The following is a 15,176-nucleotide window of genomic DNA, read 5'->3' as shown; positions in this document are numbered from 1 at the left end:
GGGGGCGCGCTCCTCGGGGCCCGGTGAGCGTGGCCGACGGTGTTCCGCGGGCGCGGCGGGACGCGGCAACCCCGCCTGCGCGCTGCGGGCCCCGCGCCGAGCTCCCGCGGCCTGGGCCTGGACCCCGAGGCTTTCATTGGGTGTCCTGCCTGGCGCCCGGGCCTCGGCGCCGCAGAGCGGGCTTGATGTGGGTGCGGGAGGAGGAGCCGCCTGGCCTCCCCGGGAGGCCGGAGGGTGGGAGTAGCCGCCTGAGTTGCACCATTAACCCCCCTTGCAGGCGCAGTTTTGTTTCGAAAAAGAAAATCTTAATTATCTGATGGCAACATTTCTGCAAGACAGAATGAGTCAGACCAGCCCGGTTCGGCTTCTTCCCACTGTGCCAGAACCAACCGTTACCCTTCCGAGCCTCGGCTTCCTCTCCGGTGACAATGGGGGTGAGCACCGTACCCCAACAAGGAGGGGGACATCATCACATCTTCAGGTGTTTAACCGTCGGGGGTTCATCCGCTGGCGTGGAACATCCCCAGTGCGTGGAGCACTGATAGGACCTGGCTGCGTGCTCCTTCCTTCCTGAGGTGCGGGACGGCGATACTCCCGCTCTGAGTCGGGCCCCGCGCTGGGTCCAGTCAATATCCGTAATCCTGCCCTGGCATTCCCTGGTCTCCTTTGCTGTTCCTCATCCTCTCGATGTCACTGAATCCAGACAGCCTTGCCTCGCTTTGTTTCTCAACTTGCCTCTGTTTCCTTTAATTTCCATGATTACAGCTTGGCCGGAATTATTTCAACACTGTCAGTTGCAGGTGGTTATTAGGTGAGTTGGTAGCCGGCTGACCGTCAGCTTTTCCACTCATTTCCCTGTTGCTAGTCTTTCCCTCCAACCTCTTTATAGAACGCCTCCAGCGTGAGAGTCATCCTTAGAAAAACCCTAAAATGCTCCTTTCATTCTCTCCCTTCTCACTCAGAAATCTTCAAAGCTTCCTTTTGTGCCTCCAGGACATTGTCCAAACCCTTGAGCGTCCTCTTAGGAAACCACAGTCCCAACCCAGCCTCGCAGGGCTTGGGCTGTGCCCGCTTCAGTCCTCTGCAAGGCCCGCTCGTCAGTCCGACCCCTTTCTACACAGACCGACTGCCCTGACCTCACTCCTTTCCAGCCAGCCTCCCATGTTCACGTAGAACTTCAGCTTTGGAGTACTTGGTTATTTTCTGGGGGAAGACTTTGACTGCCTTGCACAGAACCCTCACTCTCTCAAAGGTCTCAATCAGGGCATACATTTAAAGTAGGAAGTGACTCTGGTTTTCACGTAGTCCAACATACTTCACAAATAAGGAAACTAGTATCAGATGCTTAAGTGGGGACAGAGACTTCTCTCCAGACCCTCTGTGCTCTCAATTCGGAGTCGCTCTAATCACATTGAAAGTAATCATTATTTATTTATTTGTAAAGTGATGGGCGTGCAAACATAAATGCCTGTTAGAGGCAAGAGGGGAACTTAATGAGCAGCCCAGACCAGGGAGCAATAGGGAAAGATGGGGACAGTGACTCATTGCGGAACCGAGGTCTTCCTAAGACGCAGCGACTTCTCCTCTCTTGCTAAAAACTGCCGTTGAGAAACTGGGCCCAGCATACTGCCAGATTTTCAGTTCAAGAGAAGGCAGAAACCTGGAGCGTTTTTCTTCTGTTTTTTAAAGATTTAATTTTTTATTTTACAGAGAGAGAGAGAAGGAGCACGAGGTAGGGAGGGGCAGAGGGCGAAGGACAAGCCGACTCCATGCTGAGCGCAGAGCGCAATGCCAGGCTTGATCCCAGGACGCTGAGATCATGACCTGAGCCGAAACCAAGAGTCAGAGGCTTAGCCAACTGAGCCACCCAGGTGCCCCAGAAATCTGGAGTTTTGTATGAAACTTACTGACCTTTAGCTGTTGAAAACTAGAGGTTGTGAAATCATCTCTGCAGCTCAGTTGAGCTCCTGGCCTCCAGCCGGGGACTTCTGGCTCACGTATTCATTTTAATACGTGCGTTTCAATCTTAACACAACCTAGAAAGGACTGTTGTTTGACTACCATATACCCAGTTTCCACTCCCTCCTTCAAGTTTCATTGCAGACAGCAGCATAGCAGCTCAAGGGTGTTCCCAGCCCCTCGCTGCCGGTACTAAGGCACGGTACGTGCTTAAGAACGCGACCCTACAGGCTGGAACCTCGTCCAGCTGGTTATGGATCTGCTGCCGGGTGAACTGGGGGGACCACAGGCCCTGAGGCCTCAACCCAGCCTGGCCCAAAGAGGCACCCGGGGTTCTCGGTCTCAGGAGAAAGAATTCAAGGACAGACACACAGCATAGTGGATGAGTGACCCAAACAGGAAAGTTTACTAAAGTGAAAGTTCCGGGGAGCCTGGGTGGCTCAGTGGGTGAAGCGTCTGCTTTTGGTTCAGGTCATGATCTCAGGGTCCTGGGATTGAGTCCCCGCGTTGGGGGTCTCTGCTCAGTGGGGAGTCTGCTTCTCCCTCTGCCTGCCACACCCCCTGCTTGTTCTCTCTCTCTCTTGCAAATCTTTTTAAAAAAGTGAAAGTACCATCTCAAGATGTGAGAGCAAGAGAGAGCAAGAAACAGAGACAGAGAGACGGCGTGGGCTAGACGGGCTGGAGAGGGAGAGGGAGGGGAGTGTGCAAGCCAGCAAGCTGCATGCCTGTGGGGTTCACCTTCCGTCTTTTACGGACAGCTGTTAACTAGGGCAAGGATTTCTTGGAAGCAGGGCTTCCCGCTTTTTCCTCCTCACTTGCTCAGGGGTTTCCTGTCGAGGCGCTGCCATATTGGGCCTGTCTGGTGGGATCCGACAGGCCTCGGACCTTCCCCACAGCCGGCCGTGGCCGCCTCCTTGCTGGCCTCCGGGCATCCTGTTAGAGCCTCACTAACTGTCAGCTCTAACACTGGGATTAATCTTTGTCCTTCCTTCTTCTTTCAGCCTGGATGGTAGGAGCTTGGGCAGCTGTCCAGGACCATGAAGCAATCTTGAACACTGGAAGCCAATTAGGATGGTGTAGTGAAAGGTAAATAAGCCAGAGTCCTTACACACTGCAGAATGCTTGCTTCAAACTTCATGTATGTGAGAGAGAGTAAAGCCAGGGTCTTGTTTAATCCACGTGTTTGGATTTTCTGCATATGCAACAACAGACTAAACCTAGCTAATAAAATACAATTATTTTTAAATTTTTTTTCTTTTTCCACATTTTAAAAATTTAAATTCAATTAGTTAACATATAGTGTATTATTAGTTTCAGAGGTAGAATTCAGTGATTCATCAGTTGCATACAATACCCAGTGCTCATTACATCACGTACCTTCCCCAATGCCCATCCCCCAGTTACCCCATCCCCCACCCACCTCCCCCCCAGCGACCCTCAGTTTGTTTCCTATGATTAAGAGTCTCTTATGGTTTGTCTCCCTCTCTGACTTCATCTTATTTTATTTTTCCTTCCCTTCCCCTATGATCCTCTGTTTTGTTTCTCAGATTCCACATATCAGTGAGATCATATGATAATTGCCTTTCTCTGACTGACTTATTTCACTTAGCGTAATATCCTCTAATTCCATCCATGTCTTTGCAAATGGCAGGATTTCTTTTTTCTTTTCTTTTCTTTTTTTTTTTTTTTTTGCGTAAAGCAGTGGAAGCTTATTAAGTGAAGATACAGAAAAAGCTCGCGAAAATGAGAGAGAAGGGGACAGATCCAGACCACCCTACCCTAGGCGTGTGCGCTGGGTGTCTGTACGATAATCACCTGTGACCAACAAAAAATAACCAGATCCTAAAAAGGAAGTAAACCACTGAAGGTGTTATCAGTAGAGATGTTAAAGGGATTTAAGCTTCCTATAAAAGACCAACCCCAAAGGCCCTCCTTGGCACCCCTGTCAGGACCCCTCCATCTTACTTCTTGTACCAAAATATATTTCTGATCAATGAAAGGTTTAAATTTTTAAAAAAATGAATCTCCAAAAGCTCTTTTTAAAAAGCAGATTGACATTTTAAAAAAAGTTGTCACCTAGGGGCCCCTGGGTGGCTCAGTCGTTAAGCGTTTGCCTTTGGCTCAGGGCGTGATCCCAGCGTTCTGGAATCGAGTCCCACATCGGGCTCCTCCTCTAGGGGCCTGCTTCTTCCTCTCCCACTCCCCTTGCTTGTGTTCCCTCTCTCGCTGGCTGTCTCTCTCTCTCTCAAATAAATAAATCTTAAAAAAAAAAAAAAAGGGGGCGCCTGGGTGGCTCAGTCGTTAAGCGTCTGCCTTCGCGGTCAGGGCGTGATCCCGGTGTTCTGGGATCAAGCCCCACGTCAGGCTCCTCCACTGGGAGCCTGCTTCTTCCTCTCCCACTCCCTCTGCTTGTGTTCCCTCTCTCGCTGGCTGTCTCTATCTCTGTCAAATAAATAAATAAAATCTTTAAAAAAAAAAAAAACTCACCTAGAGGAAGGTCTTTCTAAATATGACCACAAACCCAGAAACCACAAGTGGGTACATTTAATTACATAAAATTAAAAATCAAATGACTTCTATAGAAAAAATCAAATGACTTCTATATTGTTCGACCTTTAAACAGTCGAACAATAAAGGAAAATTAGGAAAAAGTGTTTTTAGCAAATAACACAGTGGATAACTTTCCTTGAGAGACAAAATACTTTGACAACTGTAAGTAAAACGCAGAGAGGAAATGAGAAAAGGATGTGAACATAGGAAAAAAACACTTGGCTCATGAGTGTAAAAAGGGTTCAACTCAATGTTCATGAAATAAAATAATGTGAAGCTTTCAGTTTATGAGATTAGTAAAGATTACAGAGATTGTGAGGAAATCGGCCCTCCGTGCACTGTGGGAATGTGAGCTGGGAGAACATTGTGGAGAACAATTTGGCGGTAGCTAAAAAAAATTTTAATACACATCCATTTTGAGCCGTCCACTCCACTTCTCTCCCATCTGCACAAAGGTGATGGGTGACCTAAGGATTGTAATTAGAGCATTGTTTGGATTTGTAAAATACTGGAACCAACGTAAGCACGCTTCCATAGGGGACAGGTTGTGGAAAACACTGCAGGCTTGCATGCAATACTCGGGGACCCAAAGAAATGAGTGAAATCTACATATATAATGTGGACGGACGTCTGAGATCCTTTCATTCGTTAATTCATTCCTTCAACAAGTGTTTGCTTAGTGTCCAGCATGTGCCAGGCTCTCTTCTGGACTCCAGGGTACTGCAGGGAGCCAAACAAAGTTCTGGGCACATGGAGTTGCTTTCGGAGGGAAAGATGGACAATAAGCAAACCAAGAAATAAATGCACAGTGTGAAAGATGCCGTGAAAGTGAGTCCGGATGTGAAGGGTGGAGAGTGACTGGCATGATACTGTGTACTGGGCAGCCAGGGGAGGGTTCTCTGACGAGGTAGCCAAAAGGCTGTGGCTGTTTTGAGTCTCAGATGGCTGTGTCAGAGAAAATTCACGTAAAAATCTGCACTCAAATAGGAAGTGTCCCAGGATGGGGAGAACAAAGCCAAAAGAAATGGAGAAAAACTAAACTTCCTTAGAAAACCCATTGACAAATCCTTGGGATAGCAGAGTGACCTTCCTGTAGGAACTTGGAGGCCTTGATGTTAATACTTTGCTGAGGACAAAAGGCAATCTTAGCCCAATTCCCCCCCCCCATCCCGTAAGTCTAGTCTAACATATAAAATCCCTTCAGAGACAGTTTCTTTGATCTCTACCCCCACAAGGTATGTTAGCGATCATCCTCCAAGCATACACATCCGAAGGGTCTCATGACTGTTTCACTAGACAACAGTAAGTGACCTTATCTTAACTGCAGCTAGCCCCTCTAGGTCCTGAAACCTTGGCTTCCAAATTCCTTAGAAACTTGTCCCGAACCCCCTCCCAGCTTAAAAGTATATCGTCAGTCACTCCTAACGACCCCAGTGCAGCTCTTCCTGCTCATGGGTCCTGCCCCTGTGACGAGGGAGCAGAAGGCTGGCTGAAGACAGAGCGTAAGCTGACAGCCCTCAACCTTCCCCTCCCCCAGCCCTCACTCCTGGGTGGGATACGTGTGACATTCCTCCAGGAAGTTCCCGACTATCTTCATGTTAAAGCCTTGCTAGAGGGAAAACAACCTTAACTTGACAATGGCCAGGCCTCTGGTATCTTATAGGTATCTTGTAGGTCTGTCCTCTTTAGCCTATGAAAGTTCTTTCAAAACCTCCCTTTTCCTTCCCCCAATTCCTGAGTATATAATCAAGACCCCGGGGCCCCAGCTCCTTCTGCCCACGGGTCCTGTCCCCGTGCTTTAATAAATCATCGTTTTGCACCAAAGACGTCTCAAGAGTTCTTTCTTGGTCATTGGCTCCAGACTCCACCCCACTGAACCTCACCTCTATTCCAAAACCACATCATCCATGCTTTAATAAAACCACCTTTCTTGCACTGAAAATATCTCAAGACATCTTTACTGACTGTTGTTCCCAGACCCCAACATCACATCACATCATCCCAGATACACCAAAACAAATCATGGCACTGTCCTGAAGATCCTAATTTAGAAGGTTCTTACCCACAGCAACTTTCCCTTCAATGTCTGGCCACTGCAAAAGGACGTTGGGAAGGGAAGTCTTTCTGAGCACATTGCTAAGCAGGATAAAAACCTGGGTTTGTAAGCAAAGAAGGAGGGAGGTGAAAACGGGTATTAGCAGTTTCTGTCACAAGCCCTGGGTTAGCATATCTGTGACCTAATTTCAGAGTTTCTGTGAAACACCTCCTTTTGACGCTTCCCTTTTCCCCATCTCTCTGACGTCACTCAGAGTAGTAGGTGAAACATGACCAGGGCCAGTCCTGCCCTGTCGCTCATCCTGTCCTTGTCTCCTTCATTTTCCAGCATCTTCCCTCCACCCAAAGCCAAGTGTCCCCATGAACCCAGCCTGAGGAGCATGCAGGACGCAGGCTGAGTGTTGTGAGGGCCCGCGGAATAGCAGACACCACTGTCACCAGGGGAATCCCACGTGCTGAGAGGTCACTTCCTGGAGAAGATGAAGGCCAGACCTGTCTTTAGGCGAGGCCGAATTCCTTACAGCACAAAAGCCATGAACACAAGATGAGAAAACCTTCATAGAAATGTTAGAACTGTCTCCAGTGGTATAGGTAAGAAGCCTCTCCATCATTCATCTTACCCCAGGTAGAGCATTTCTGGGCCACGCGCAAAAGGCGGCAAAGTAAGGAACCCTACAGCCCCTCTTCAGTTCCCTTGCCGTCTTGCTGATCTGGAAGGGACAGATAGCTGGCCAGCCAGAGGGGTGGGGGGTGCAAAATGCAAGGGGGGGGAGGGATTTGCTAGGTCCACAATTTCAAAATCCTGCAGAGAAGTGATCAGACTCCCAGTAAGTGGAGACGCTTCTGCATTTCTGCGTGGGGTGAAAAGTTGGTGGACCTTTTGTATCTTTTGAATTTTGTACTGTGTGCATGCCTCCATTATCCAAGGCTAATTAAAAGAAAATAAGGACACAAATGAATTCTCAAGGATATAAGGCACTCCTTTCTGCACAGAGAAATGGATACTCTGTTTTAAATTTCGAACTGTCGAGACAGTTTTGCCTGAGTGAAGGAATGAGTTTTCTTTTGGAAATTTCCTTTTTGATTTTGAGAAATATTGGTCCATTTACAAATAAGTTCTGAAATTTTTTCTAACGGGAAAAGAAACACGAGGTATTTCATTTTGAGATAGCAGTCTGTCCATTCCTCAGCATCTGAAAATTTCCATTAGAAGACGTCATTCATCTTGCTATTTTCCGTTTTATTTACTGTTTAAATCTAAGTTCTTTTGTTCTAGTGAGAAAGACAAGGAGAACCAAAGTAGTTAAAAAGAAAGCAGCAAAGAAAAAAATCATCAAAAATGTATTAGTTTAAAAATTATGGTACACACTACAGTGCGATTCTGTCATTAAAAAGAATGTATGTACTGATGTGAAAGGACATCCACGTGTTGTTTTGTTAGAAGCAAGTTGCAGTAAGTCATGTAGAATGAATTCTTTGGTAAGATACTAATGCACAAATGCACACACTGAAGAACTACGTAGAGGAATATGACCCAGATTAGTAAGGGTGTAACGTGTTGTGAGCGCCTGGGTGGCTTAGTCGGGTAGGTGGCAGACTCTCGGTTTTCAGCTCAGGCCATGATCTCAGGGTCGTGGGATCGAGCCCCACATCCACTCCGTGCCCGCCCCCCCGCCCTGAGAGTCGGCTTGGGGTTATCTCTCCCTCTCCCTTCGTCCCTCCCTGCTCTCTCTCCAAAATAAATAAAGTCTTAAAAAAAAAAGTGGGGGTGATATGTCAGAAGGACTGGGAGGAGGGGATAGATTATGAGTGATGTCCACTTTTTAGGTTGATTTTTCTGCAATATATGTTTTATTTTGTACAGATAATTTAAGAGTTATAAAAAGGGAGGGATTTTAGAGAGTTAGGCAAGAGACCAAAGGGTTACAAGCCAAGAAACTGAGGCATTCTCTCTCCTCAGACTTTTTCCCCCCAAATTTAAAACTCTCGTGTTTTATTCTATGATTAGCAGTCTTTGCAAGCCCCTCAGATCCTTTGGGGCTGCCTACGAAAGTGGTAACACTGACACCATCAAGGAGGTTGTAAACTGTGAGAGACTCTGACTTGCTCTGAGCTTAGGCGCGAGTACGTGGAAGAAATGTGGACAGGACGTCCGGATCCACTTGGCCAGGTGCCTTTGGGTAAAGAAGCATCGGTGACGGACAGACTCTGAGCCCTGAACCCTTGCAGGAGGGAGGACCTCTGAGGCTCTGTGAGCTGAGCGACCCTGGCACCGCATACGGAATCGGAGGCTCCTGCGGTGGTGGTACGAGGGGTGTTGGCCGGGAAGGAGCTGATGGAAACGGGGCCGGGTGAGACTCCGAGCCCCATGCGCTTCTCCTCAGCTGTCTCCAGAGGGTGAAACAGAGCAGGAGAGGAATGAGAGCCCCTGAAACAGACGACTGAGGAAGCACAGAGTGATGGATTAGTGCTGGTCCTTCCTCTTCTCATTCAGGTCGATGGAGGAGAGATGAGTTGTTCGGTTAGTAGGTATTAGAGTAGGCACTCAGAAGCTATTGCATACTGGGCACACAGTCCTCTGGATCCTGCGAGCTACGGGCCCTTATTTATGATCCCCGTTTTCTGGCTGGGGAAATTGGTAAGGATACTACCTTGGGTCACAGAGTCAGTGAATGACCAGCCAGGACGGGAGTCCAGGCCGACTGGGTCCACAGTCTGAGCCCTGACCACTACACAAACGGTCTCTTCATCTGACCCGGGGCTCTGCCAGACACTTTTTTTTTTTTCCCCAACCAGACACTGAAATTGCTGGGTTTAGTTCTCCTGACCACACTCCCTGTATAGGTTATAACTTCGAGTGACCAGTACGAAGGGTCCTAGGTTGTAGAGCGATCTAAGACCAGACACAGGACATGAGAACTCAAGGCATACTCAGTAATACCATCCCTGAAAAATGCAATTATCTCCAGTCGCTTAAATATTAGTTTTTTTGAATTGGTCATTTGCTTCCCAACTTTTAACTGTGTTCTGTTTCCTGAGGATCAGATCTTTGGAGACAATGGAGGAAAAGCTAATCTGACCTGTTTTTTTTTTTTTTAAAGATTTTATTAATTTATTTGACAGAGAGAGAGACAGCCAGCAAGAGAGGGAACACAAGCAGGGGGAGTGGGAGAGGAAGAACCAAGCTCCCAGCGTGGGAGCCTGATGTGGGGCTCGATCCAAGGACCCTGGGATCACACCCTGAGCCGAAGACAGATGCTTAACAAGTGAGCCACCCAGGAGCCCATATATATAAAAAATTTTAAAAACTAAAAATAAATAAATAGAATCATACAATAAGCACTTTTTGGTGTCTGGCGCTTTTTTTTACTCATTTCATTTGTAAGATTTGTTCTTATCTATAGCATAATTCAATTTTTATTGCTGCTGCTGTAGTGATTCATTGTGTGACTATATCACAATTTATCATTTTGCCACTGATGGGTATTGAGTTGTCTTAAGAATTTTATTCTATTATGAATAAAACTGCCCCAAACATTCTTCTGTATGTCTGTAGATGGACAAATGCACTCATTTCTAGTAGAATTAATGGATCAAGGATATGTATCTGTTCAATTTCTTAGACATTGCCAAACAATTTTCCAAAGTGTTTGTACTAATCTACATTTCCAGCAGTAAATATATGAGAATTTTAATTGTCCAACAAATCACCAACATTTGGCATATTTGTTTTGTTTTTTTTTAATTTTGGCCATTCAGGTAGATTTGTAAGGTAACTCATTGTAATTTTAATTTATTTTTCTCTGATTATTAATGATATTGAGAATCTTTTCATATGGCTGCTGAACATTTGAATGGCCTCTTTACTGAATGCGTGATCAAGTATTTCACCTACTAAAAAAATAAGGTATTTGTCTTTTTTCTGGGTGATTCATAGTAGTGCTTTATATATTTGGAATGAGCCCCTTGCCAGATATATATATTGCAAATATTTTTTCCCCAGTTTATGGCTTCCCTTTTAACTTTTTAAATGATCTTTTTTGATGAGCAGTCTTCAGTTTTGATGAATTCTGCTTTATCCACTTTTTTCCTGTTTGGTTTCTACTGTTGTTTTTGAAATCTTTTCCTACCCCAGCTTCATTAGGATATCCTCTTTCTTCAAGAAGCTTTACTTTCCCTTTCATATTTAGGTGAATGATCCATTTTGAATTCATTTTTGTGTTTGATATGTTAAAAACAAAACCACAATCCCCAAATGGCCCCACTTAGGTTAAGGCCCCAAGTCAGTACACCAAGACTTAATCCCTGTCCTGACTGCAGTTTCAGCCCCCAAAAGTGTAAGCTTTAACCAGTCGACATGGAATTTCCTGGTCAGTGCCAAAAAGGTAATCTGTCACATGGGCCCTCTTCATCCCCCAAAGGTCAGCCACCTATTAAAACCCTTTTGTCCCCAAATGAAGGTGATTGAACCTGAAATAACCCTTCTTTTCTGTTGATGACTTTCTTGTCCTGCCTTTAAAAACCTTCCCCTTTCTGTAGCCCCTTGGAGCTCCCCTCTACTTGCTGGATAGGGTGCTGCCCAATTCATGAGTTGCTTAATATAGCCAATTAGATCTTTAAAATGTGGTCGGTTGGATTTTTGTTGTTTAACAGGTGTGAGATAGGGGTCTACGTCTATTTTTTTCCCAGTTGGTCCAGCACCATTTATTGAAAAGCTGGATAGTGAATTTGCAAATGCATATATGTGTATTCACTTCATTTTAGCACTGTGTCCTTAAAAGCAGAAAGTAGATGTGCTAATGGAAAACCAGGTCACCAAAGTTACTTGCTTCTTTTAGCTAATTATAAAACTTACATCAGTTCCTATACATTGGGGTGGTTTTAGCAGCTTTTAAAGATTTCTGTGAGGTTATAATTGACCATTAAGATGATTATTTGTCTTAATAATGGCATTTTAGGGACGATTTAATTTTCCTTAGCTGAGCAGAGAAAGGACAGATTGAGGGACATAAAAAGAATATATTCATGAAAGTATGTTTATTCTAAGAATATATCCATAAGAATCCTTTATATTTAAGCATATGTTCTTCATGAATTGCTTTTTGTGGATGTATTTATTTACCCACTCTTCATTAATTCAACAAATACTTATTAAATTTAAATTCTCAAATATATATTTCATTTTTAGTTAAATCACTGTTGAGTTCTCGTCATTATGAGTTCATAATATTTTTCAGAGCTGGGCTACATGATCTAACCATAATTACTTTTTCCTTCCTTTGACAAGCTTTGTTCTTCCCACACCTAATTGCCTCCTCTGTCTCTGATTACTTTTCTAAGTGTTTATTCCTAATTCGGCAGCAGCTTTCTGACCCTGTTACGGCCCAGCGCGGGGCAACGTCAGCTCCCTTGGAGCTCGAGCTGTGGCCCCCTGCTCCCGCCTGCCGCGCCCTGCACCTGCTACTGTCGCACCCTGGAGCGGGTCCGCACCAACCTGCTGCGGTGCGTCCCCTAGTCCCGATTTCACACCTTCTTCTTTCTTACTGGAATTCCATGTTTGGCGGAACAATTCCTCCCAAGCGTCTTGGGAAAAAAGACATGGGAGGCCATTTTTTATTTTTATTTTTTGGAAACCTTGCAAGACCGGAAACGCCCGCCCACCCTTCTCTGGCCTCAGGGCTGGGTTCTGAAGTCTACGGTGATTTCCAAGATCTCCTCTGACTTCAGCGTCAGTGCTGGTGTGGAGAAGACGCCATCCTGATCCTAGCCTTTGCAAGCCACGTTTTTTCTTTTCTCTCTGGAAACTTGTGGGATCTTCACTTTATCCCTGAGGTTCTGATATTTCATGATAGGGGGCTTTTCTCACACACGACGCAGGGCATTTGGTGGGCCTATTTTATCTGGAGATAAAGGTCTTCGGTTCTGGAAAATAATCTTGTGTTATGTTTTTATCTCCTTTACTTCATTTTCTCCTCTTCTCTTCCTGGAAACCACGGTGGTTTGATGCACACCTTCTACAAATACACTTTTATGTTCTGTTGGACTCTCTTCTGGTTTCCATCTCCACCCCACACTTTCAAGGAGATTTCTGCAACCTTATGTTGAAATTCTTACAAAGACATTTCTGCCATCATCTTAGTAATTTTCAGGGTTCCCCCTTCTCTCCTTGTTTCACGAACGCTGTATCTTCTCTTACCTCACTGAGGTAATTATGCTTTTTAAAAATTCAGTTTCCCGCATGTGTGTGTTTCGCTTTAGCTCTTTCCCAGCCCGTCTGTCAGTTTTGGTCTTCACCCTGGAAATCTCTGCACGAGCATCTGCCGAGAGCTGTCCGTGGTTCCCGGCCGAAGACCGGCCTGTGCACCTGCTGCTGGACGCGGGGCTGGAGCAAACCCGTGTGCCTGCGGGGCCTTCTGGGCCGCCGTCTGTTCCTCGTCGCCCGCGGACCCCGGGCTCCCGCGCGCAGCGAAGTCCGCAGCCGCCGGCAGCTCCCCGCCCGCGCGCCCCGCCCCTCTGCGGTCTAGACCCGCGCGCCGGTGGTCTCCCAGTCTACACCCGCTGGGCTCCACGCGTTCTTCCCGAGCCGCGCTGCTGGTGGACACAGGGGCTCTCCAGTGTCAGCTGGGGTCGTCCCGGGCCCCGGGGTCCCGGCGGGGCGGGGAAGGCAGAGGGCGGGAGAGGGATCCGAGTCGCTGCCTGCGTCCAGAGCAAAGCCTCGCGAGTTCACTCCAAGTTCCGGATCCGCCACGAAAGCGGTTCAGTTCATTCGGGTTTCTCGGATGCACCCGAAGCGGTAGGAAATCCTGGCGGCGTACCTCCGGGTGTCAGGATGGCCGAGTGGTCTAAGGCGCCAGACTCAAGCTTCGTCTTCCTCGGAAAGAGGGTTCTGGTCTCCGAATGGAGGCGTGGGTTCGAATCCCACTTCTGACATACCCTTTTCCCCGCATTTCTTCGGTCTTCTCTCTGCTTTTCCTTCTGCGACCCAAGCAGCGGGCTCGGTGAGGTCCGTCCCCTCCTTCCCCCGTCTGGGTTGCAGTCGACCAGGGCCCTCGTCGTCCCCGGTGCCGTCTTTGTGCATCGCACGCCGACCCCCGAGCGCGCGCGGACAGGGGACAGAGACGTGGGCGCCCGACGGCGGGTCCTGCGCCCGGGAGCCGGGGGCCGCGGCCTTGGGTCCTGCTGCAGTCCATCAAAAATCACCAGCCGTAAGGGAAGCAGGAAGTCCGGTAAAAAGACGGGAAATAGGAAGGTTCCACCGAGATTTGAACTCGGATCGCTGGATTCAGAGTCCAGAGTGCTAACCATTACACCATGGAACCCCGCTTAGGGGTGCCTCTATACACTGTCCATCTGAGATCTCTTCTTCCTTTGCGCCTTTAAAAAAAAAAAAAAATGAGAGCCGCATAGAATACAATTGAAAATGAAGCATCCCTTTCAATGAAAGTTCTCTTTTTCCTTCTTGTTTTTTTTTTTTTTTAATCTACGAGGGCATTTTTTGGGGGGAGGAAGTGGAAAATCCCTGCACTTTCTAGCCTCGAGGCGATGGAAAGGCCGAAACCTGAGCGGCACATGGGTGGCAGGTGGTGGGAGGGGCTGTCACCCGCCGTCTCCACCGCGCCTAACTCCCGGGTTCCTTCCCCTCGATGTCAGGGCAGCTCAGGGACCGGAGGATATTCTCCCAGTGGTTTTGATGTTGCCCTCATTTCTGACTCACGTAAAGGCAAACTGGATTTCCATCACTCTGTTCAAAAGGGAGAAAAGAAAAGTACAGCATCTCCTTCCTGTAGCTTCGCTTACTCATTCCAAGGACCTGCAGACGCCTTTGGAGCAACCTCGCAGGGCGGTGCTGCTTCCCTGCGCAGCGGTCATCGTGGGCTCGGAACCTGGAAACCTGCGGTCCCACTCGGAGAGGTCTCCGCTGCCGGGCCGTCTCTCTCCTCTTTGACCCCACGAGCCTGGTACTAACAGAAGCTTCATCCAGCGTGTTGCTTGAGGCCGTAGATAATAGGGTGAGTGCATGAATACTCAGTGGAAGGGCCCAGCGTTAGACATTGGGAGGGGTTCCTTTTCTTTCTCTCCAAGCTAAATCTGACAAGGCTCATAGGGATGACTACCCCATCTTTTGTTTTGTTTTGCTTTGTTTCTGTCCTTTCCAGGTCACAGCTCCCAGGTGGACATTCCAGTGTTCACACAGAACCATAAACAGCTGTTCTTGGGTATGGATGGCAAGAGAGGACATCTAGTGCTAGGCATACTCATTTAGTTTTTCAAAATCTTAACTTCATTAAGATAATGTGATTATTTACGTAGTAACTGTAAGAACAACACATAATAAAGAGATCGTATATACACCATGACTGGAGGAAACACTCAGGTATCAACTGCCCTTCGCTCAAAATAAATTGACCGTCTGTCTCCATGTGCTCTGGTAGCCCCCCCCCTGCTGAATTGCTAAGGAATCCTGAATAATTTTCTGTAGCTCATCCTTTATGCTGGATCTCCAACCAGGCAAGGTGCCTGTCACAAAATAGAGGCTCAATAAACATGGTGGAGGGAGAGAAGTGAGAAACTCGAAGACTTTTGGCCAGGTGACTAACTTTCTCATGTTTACG

At 47.2% G+C, this 15,176-nt stretch overlaps 1 long non-coding RNA gene and 2 other non-coding genes across 5 annotated transcripts; 2 read left to right on the top strand and 1 right to left on the bottom strand.

The window, feature by feature from the left end:
- On the top strand, positions 1–9,734 carry LOC105241757. 3 transcript variants are annotated; one of them, XR_004625332.1, is made up of 5 exons: positions 1–23; positions 278–575; positions 2,961–3,045; positions 6,893–8,869; positions 9,688–9,734. It is a non-coding gene; the product is annotated as an uncharacterized LOC105241757 (long non-coding RNA). The 3 variants fall into 3 exon arrangements; XR_004625333.1 differs by lacking the exon at positions 9,688–9,734 and having other exon boundaries at positions 6,893–7,155; positions 8,573–9,677; XR_004625331.1 differs by lacking the exon at positions 9,688–9,734 and having other exon boundaries at positions 6,893–9,677.
- Positions 9,735–13,387: 3,653 nt separating this feature from the next.
- Positions 13,388–13,494, top strand: TRNAL-CAA. The gene is made up of 2 exons: positions 13,388–13,425; positions 13,449–13,494. It is a non-coding gene; the product is annotated as a tRNA-Leu (tRNA).
- Positions 13,495–13,811: 317 nt separating this feature from the next.
- Positions 13,812–13,883, bottom strand: TRNAQ-CUG. The gene has a single exon. It is a non-coding gene; the product is annotated as a tRNA-Gln (tRNA).
- Positions 13,884–15,176: the final 1,293 nt, after the last annotated feature.

The sequence above is a fragment of the Ailuropoda melanoleuca genome, chromosome 5 (genome assembly GCF_002007445.2).
Source record: "Ailuropoda melanoleuca isolate Jingjing chromosome 5, ASM200744v2, whole genome shotgun sequence".
Classification (NCBI taxonomy): Eukaryota; Metazoa; Chordata; class Mammalia; order Carnivora; family Ursidae; genus Ailuropoda; species Ailuropoda melanoleuca.
The sequence above is the reverse complement of the archived record's forward strand: the minus strand, read 5'-3'. Positions and strand labels throughout refer to the sequence as shown.